The 7,918-nt window shown below is 32.8% G+C and overlaps 1 long non-coding RNA gene across 1 annotated transcript in view; it reads left to right on the top strand.

The window, feature by feature from the left end:
• The window catches only part of LOC119597365, a 22,060-nt gene extending 15,440 nt beyond the window's left edge, over nucleotides 1–6,620 (top strand). Inside the window, exon 3 of the long non-coding RNA XR_005230827.1 lies at nucleotides 6,558–6,620. This is a non-coding gene — a long non-coding RNA (uncharacterized LOC119597365). The remainder of the gene's footprint in view (nucleotides 1–6,557) is intronic.
• Nucleotides 6,621–7,918: the final 1,298 nt, after the last annotated feature.

Below are 7,918 nucleotides of genomic sequence, written 5' to 3'. Positions count from 1 at the left end.
AACAGAGTTGGAAAAGTTAACAAGAAATTTAAAAATTGGAGCATGACGTACCCTTCCTGTAGAGTTGATCAAAGTGAAGAATATTTTAAAAGTAATTCAGGGATAAATTCGACCTCTGGGATGCTCCCATGCAACATCCCAAAATGAGTATTTTTTTTTTCTTTTTGGGGGTCTCCAAAAGTGGGATGTCCCTTAAAATTATATATGAGACAAATTACCCATTTTATACTCTATAACACTATAACATGAAAAAGAAATCAACTAGTTATCTAAAACCATTTTTTTTTAATGATCAAATGAGTGGAGCAAGGTAGACTTTTCTCGGGATTGTCCCAAGGGGGGGGGGTTAAAGGGCCTAATTAAGTTAGCTAGCCTATGTTCTACATACAAGAATGAAGAAACTGCCACAGGACTGTTTGAGCCCAAACCGGTTTACTTCTTGGGAGGTGCAAATGCATAAGCACCAACAGGTAAACTTCAGACACAGGTAATTAGAGCCAGGTACACCTGTATGGACTTTTGCTTGTTGCAATCTTGTATATGTCATTTGATAATGGCATTGAATATAGATATGAGTTTGGGGATTTCCAAAAGAACACTTTTATATCAATATCAGAAAAATGAAAATCACAATGATTTATGAAGAAATATTTTGTGATTTTTTTTCTTCAAAAATGTGAGTTTTGTGTACATTTATACTTGAAATATGCTGCCATTGAGACTCCCTGGTAATATGCTGTAGCTTATGTAAGGGTCTATATGTGTACTGAGTACAAAGCACTTGTGTTAAAAAATAAAAGTATAACTAATGATGATAACATTTCGGTTTGGAATAGCTCTAGCGGTTTTGGTGCATCCACTTGTCGGCAAAATTTGTTTTGATTTCAAATTTGTCTTTTCCCATTGTAAGGAGCACTTCAGTAAAAATCCACCTCATGGTTGGAATTTTGAACTTTGTAAAAATAAGTGAAACACTGATTATTTTATGTTGAAGAGATAGTACCCAAATGATACCCGCTCTAAAATGAAACTATTGGAATTTTGAATTGGTCTTATCCATTCACTTCATAAGGATTTTCAAAAATCTAATGCACCCTTTTCATGCGTTTCCAGTAAAAAATACTACCTGAGGACACTCCCATTGGTCGTAGGTAACATAAATATGGAAAATCCCACTACACTCAGGTGTCCGATCATTCTTTTTCACTTATTTGCAAAGATAATGCGCTCAAATGACTGACCACCAACACTGTAATGATTTTCTATGCCAATGGTCATTTTTTTACAAATATAATAAAGAAAACTATTTTTTTTTTATGTAAAAAATGGGTTTACTCCTATCAAAAGAGGATGATTAAACAGTTAACCTCATGTGTGTGTTTTTATACATGTCAACCTTCTAGAAATTAAAACCACCAGTGGCCAGCTCTACCCAAACCCTTTTGGAGAGTTGAAAAAAATTTAACGGCCTTGGAAATTCTCGCTGTAAAATAAATTTTTTACAGTGGGTTCCATAGTTTTTAAAATTTGAACCAATTTTGTTGTATTCAAGCTAGAATCAAAATCATATAACAATTTTGTACTGATATTGCCATCCACAGTTCTTCATTTCTTCTCAATTGGATTTTCCAGAAATTAAAAAAAGAAAGAAAGAAAAAAAAGATGATTAGTAATTTCTGGTTTAGATTAGTTGTCTTTATGATTTAATGCAATTATTAAACATTTCAGACAGGAGTCTATACTTTCATAAAAGAAAGAAGAAGAAGAAGAAGATGGTTTTACAAAGTGTGGTCCTTTTGAAAACAATAATCTGCTTAACTTGTTAATAATCTCATTTTCAAAATACACTATTTTATATAATATATATATATATTATATATATATATATATATATAATATATATAATTTTATATATATATAATATATATATATAATATATAAAACATTAGATTTAGCAAAGAAATAATAGAAATAACTAACTTTGTTTCATGAGCAGGCAGACCGTCCCACATTTTGTTAGTTTCGAGTGCCTCCATATCTTATTCCTTCTTCCCGAGTGGTTTGGAGAGCACGACCATACTTTGCCGCAATTTTTTTTATTTTGAAAAAAAAGAAAAGAAGAAAAAAAAATTATATATATATATATAATATATATATATATATAATATATATATAATATATATATATATATGTGTATATATTATTATATATATATATATATATATTTTAAAATATATATATAATATATATATATATTTTATATATATATATATAATTTTTTTTTTTTTTTTTTAAAAAAAAAATTGGGAAAGTTGGTCGTGCTTCCAAACCACTCGGGAAGAAGGAAAAAGATATGGAGGCACTCAAACTAAGAATGTGGGACGGTCTGCCTGCTATGAAAAAAAAAGTTAGTTTTTCTTTTTTTATTTGTAATCTAATGTATTATATTTAAAATATATATATATATATATATATTTTATAATATAAAATTATATTATTATATATATTAAATATATTAATATAAAAAATGTACTTTGAATGGATTATTTCAAATTAAGCAGAATTTTGTTTTCAAAGGGACCCCACTTGTAAAAAATCTTTTTTCTTCTTCTTCTTCTTTTATGAAAAATATGACTCCCGTCTGAATGTTTAATATTCATTAAAACATAAAAACAACAAACTAAACCCAAATTTCTAAACCTTTTTTTTTTTTCTTTCTTTTTTTTAAATTTTTGGAAATCCAATTGAGAGAAAAGAAAACTGTGGGTGGCAATATCAGTACAAAATTGTTATATGATTTTGATTCTAGCTTGAATACAACATATTGGTTCAAATTTTAGAACTATGGAAGCACATGTATAAAATTATTTTACAGCGAGAATTTCCAAGGCCGTTGAATTTTTTCAACTCTCCAAAAGGGTTGGGTAGAGCTGGCCACTGGGTGGTTTTAATTTCTGAGAAGGTTGACATGTATATAAACACACACATGAGGTTAACTGTTTTAATCATCCTCATTTGATAGGAGTAAACCCATTTTTTACATAAAAAGAAAATAGTTTTCTTTATTGATATTTGTAAAAAATGACCATTGGGCATAGAAAATCATTACAGTGTTGGTGGTCAGTCATTTGAGCGCATTATCTTTGCAAATAAGTGAACAGAATGATCGGACACCTGAGTGTAGTTGGTATTTTCCATATTTATGTTACCTACGACCAATGGTAGTGTCCTCAGGTAGTATTTTTTACTGGAAACGCATGAAAAGGGTGCATTAGATTTATGAACTCCTTATGAAGTGAATGGATAAGACCAATTTCAAAATTCCATATAGTTTTCATTTTAGAGCGGGTATCATTGGGTACTATCATCTTCAACATAAAATAATCAGTGTTTCACTTATTTTTACAAAGTTCAAAATTCCAACCATGAGGTGGACTTTGTACTGAAGTGCTCCTTACAATGGAAACGACAAATTTGAAATCAAAACAAATTTGCCGACAGTGGATGCACCAACCGCTAGAGCTATTCCAAACCGAAATGTTATCATCATTAGTTATACTTTTATTTTTTAACACAAGTGCTTTGTACTCAGTACACATATAGACCCTTACATAAGCTACAGCATATTACCAGGGAGTCTCAATGGCAGCATATTTCAAGTATAAATGTACACAAAACTCACATTTTTGAAGAAAAAAAATCACAAAATATTTCTTCATAAATCATTGTGATTTTCATTTTTCTGATATTGATATAAAAGTGTTCTTTTGGAAATCCCCAAACTCATATCTATATTCAATGCCATTATCAAATGACATATACAAGATTGCAACAAGCAAAAGTCCATACAGGTGTACCTGGCTCTAATTACCTGTGTCTGAAGTTTACCTGTTGGTGCTTATGCATTTGCACCTCCCAAGAAGTAAACCGGTTTGGGCTCAAACAGTCCTGTGGCAGTTTCTTCATTCTTGTATGTAGAACATAGGCTAGCTAACTTAATTAGGCCCTTTAACCCCCCCCCCTTGGGACAATCCCGAGAAAAGTCTACCTTGCTCCACTCATTTGATCATTAAAAAAAAATGGTTTTAGATAACTAGTTGATTTCTTTTCATGTGATAGTGTTATAGAGTATAAAATGGTAATTTGTCTCATATATAATTTTAATGGGACATCCCCACTTTTGGAGACCCCCCAAAAAGAAAAAAAAAATACTCATTTTGGGATGTTGCATGGGAGCATCCCAGAGGTCGAATTTATCCCTGAATTACTTTTAAAATATTCTTCACTTTGATCAACTCTACAGGAAGGGTACGTCATGCTCCAATTTTTAAATTTCTTGTTAACTTTTCCAACTCTGTTGTGGTGAACTATATTTAAATTTTGGGGGGCCCATGCATATATATATATATATATATATATATATATATATATATATATATATATATATATGTATGTATGTATGTATATATAAAAAATAATTCTTACTTATTATTATTATTATTATTATTATTGTTATTATTATTATTATTATTATTATTATTATTATTATTATTATTAAGAAATCAGGTCATGGTACACATTCCAAAGTTAGTTATTTCTATTGTTTCTTTACCAAATCAAATGATATTATATATATTAAAAAAACAAATTTAGTGTACTTTGAGATTAGATTATTACCAAGTTAATCAGAATTATTGTTTTCAATAGGGACCAATACATTGTAAAGGTATCTATCTTTTTTTCTTTCTTTTTTTCTTTCTTTTCTTTGGTTTTCTTTTTTCTCTTATTTCCTTTCTTTTTTTCTTTTTTTCTCTTCCTTTTTTCTTTTTTTCTTTATTTTTTTCTTTGTTTTTTTCTTTGTCTTTTTCTTTGATATGAAAGTAGAGATTCCTGTATGAAACATTTAATAAATGCATTAAATCATAAACCCTAGATTATTTCTAAGCCAGAAATTACGAATAATCCTTTTTCATTTTGGTTATATTTTTATATATATATATATTTTTTTATTATTTCTTGGAAAATCTGATTGTGGAGAAATGGAGAACTGTGGATGGCAATATCAGTACAAAATTGACCAATTGACCAACAGTAGCATCCTCGGGTTGCTTTTTTCTTACTTGAAACGTATGAAAAGTGTAGGCCAGCTGTATCAACCTACAAAGCAAGTGCATAAGACCGGTTTCAAAATTCCATATAGTTTTTTTTATTTTAGAGTTGGTATCATTGTGTACTATCTTCTTCAATGCAAAATAATCAATATTTCACTTATTTTTCCAAAGTTCAAATTCCAACCATGGGTGGGCCTTTGTTTGAATGCCGTTACAAAGAACGAAAAATTTTAATCAAAACTAATTTGCTGTGATGGCTACCGGTTAAGTGAATGCAAACCAAAAATTATTAAAATTTAAAATTATTTTACAGAAAAGGAATAATGAACCTTCCTTTCCCCGCACCTTAATCAATGGGGACTTGACGGCCTGGCTTTTTCAGTGCAAAGCCCAATAAGAGATTTTTATACTTTTCTATGCCCACAACAAAAAAATCAAAAAAAAATGGGCATTGGCTTCCCCTCCGGCCTTAGAAACTGCAGCCCTGAGTTTTGGAGGGGGAAATACAACATGGCAGTAACCCCTTCCAATGCCTCATTCCCCCTCACACCTTGCTCGACCACCTATAACACAAGGCAGAAAGATCATGACCAGATCAACAGGGAACGCCACACAAAACAAGACACAAAAATTATTACCCCCACACTCACAGCTGACAGAATACTGGAGGCCCTGTTGGGCCGCACAATGAAGATAGCTACGACTTCTGGCAAGAAGATCAGAGACATCATAAGGGAAAAAGGTCAGCCACAACAGATCTCTTAGGCAGGTGTACAGCATGCCTTGCGGTGGCTGCAACAAAGTAACATAGGTGAGACAAGATGTGGCCTCCACGAAAAACGAATCATCCAACACCACAGCACCCTCCAAGGACATGACGAGAAGCACCTTCGTTGATCACGTCGACACCGACAGCCATCTCCCTAAGTGGTCCCAGGCCTCCATCATTAAACAAGAACTGCCCCCACGACAAAAGAAGTACATTCATACACTCAAAAAACTTGAACACCACGGGGAGCCACAAACTACCAAGGTCGTCACACACCTAATTACTGTTTGGGACCTGACCGCTCAGTACGTGTATATACACCTCTATGTATCTCTAGTTTTATATGCCCAGTTTGAAGCATTAAATGCGAAAAAGCTTTTGGCATATTCATGTGTTTTCTTGTACTTCCCTCTTTGTTATTACTCCATGCCCATCCGATGGACAATGACTGGATTGATATATTCCATTGCTATTCTAAATGTTCCTTTTGAAAATTGTTATGACAAACCAGAAAATGGTAGCATTATCTTGTTCCCAAAACTTTGCCATGTAAGAGACCCAAAGGAAATAGAACGGGGTGTTACTGACAGTTAGTGGATTACTGTTAAACAAAATAACCAGGTTATAAATGTTACTGATAAATGATATAACCTTCCACATGTACTTTTCAATTTCAGGTTGATGAGGCAGAAGAGGAATTCACCAAGATGAACTAAAAAAGGAAGGGTTAGTACATCTTCAAGGAAGATATAAATAGAAATGTATATATATATATATATATATATATATATATATATATATATATATATATATATATATATATATTTACTTTATTGTATATATACATATATACATATATACATATATACATATACATATACATATACATATACATATACATATACATATACATATACATATACATATATATATATATATATATATATACATATATATATATATATATATATACACATATATGTAAATATATATATTTTATTATATATATATATTAAAATATAATATATATATATATATATATTTATACACACCACACACACACACACACACACCCCACACACACACACACCCCACCCCACACACACCCACACACACACACACACACACACACACACACAAAAAACACAAAACCCCAAACACACACACACCCCCAAAACACACACACACACAAACAACACAAACACACACACAACACACCACACACACACACACACACACACTATTAAGATGTGGATAATTCTATTTCGGTTACCAGTGGACCACGTGGCTTTTTTCCCACGTGGATCCAAATGTCCCAAATAAGAACCACCCGCTCAGCGAGGGCGGAGGTCACATTTTTATCTGACCTCGTTTGCCCGGGGAGTTCTTTGTGAAGCACCCAAACGCGGTAGGGTCAGCTCCGCCATCCCTCTCCGGGCGAGCTGGCTGCGACCCGCTTGCTTGCTTGCTTGAGATCCGCATACCGCGATTACCCCTTTAGACAAGTCGTAGCGTCGTCGTAGCGTGGGTTCACCCCTTTACGTGTGTTTCGCGTCCCTGTCAGCCACTGTACTAGAGTACGCATAGCCTTTTACAAAGTCTGGTGGCAGCGAGGGCCATTGCATCCTTTTGGAATGCAACACGAACACACCACCCCCGAAGAAAAATCCGCTCGACCGCTAGAAGACATGTCGAAGAACAAAAAAACACGTAAAAGTACACGTTTGGGCCCTCCCCCTTTTCTTATTTTTTTTCCCCTTCCTTCTCCCATACATTTTGTTAAGCCGTTGTTTTTTGCTGGGTTAAAAGGTGCTAATGACAGCAAGGGCATGTTCTCCACTATTCTTCCCCCTCAGATCGCATTTCCGTGTGATCGAGTATTTTGATCAAAAAACATGAATATCGTTCGTTAGTTAAGTAATTAATTATTTTCTCTCGTTTTTAGAGTTTTTATATTTTTTTCATCTGCAACGAATTTACGCGTTCGTGATTTTATCTTATCACGAATACCATTTCATTTTATCTCTTTCCCTAACCC

This window comes from Penaeus monodon, chromosome 39 (genome assembly GCF_015228065.2).
Source record: "Penaeus monodon isolate SGIC_2016 chromosome 39, NSTDA_Pmon_1, whole genome shotgun sequence".
Lineage (NCBI taxonomy): Eukaryota > Metazoa > Arthropoda > Malacostraca > Decapoda > Penaeidae > Penaeus > Penaeus monodon.
The sequence above is the reverse complement of the archived record's forward strand: the minus strand, read 5'-3'. Positions and strand labels throughout refer to the sequence as shown.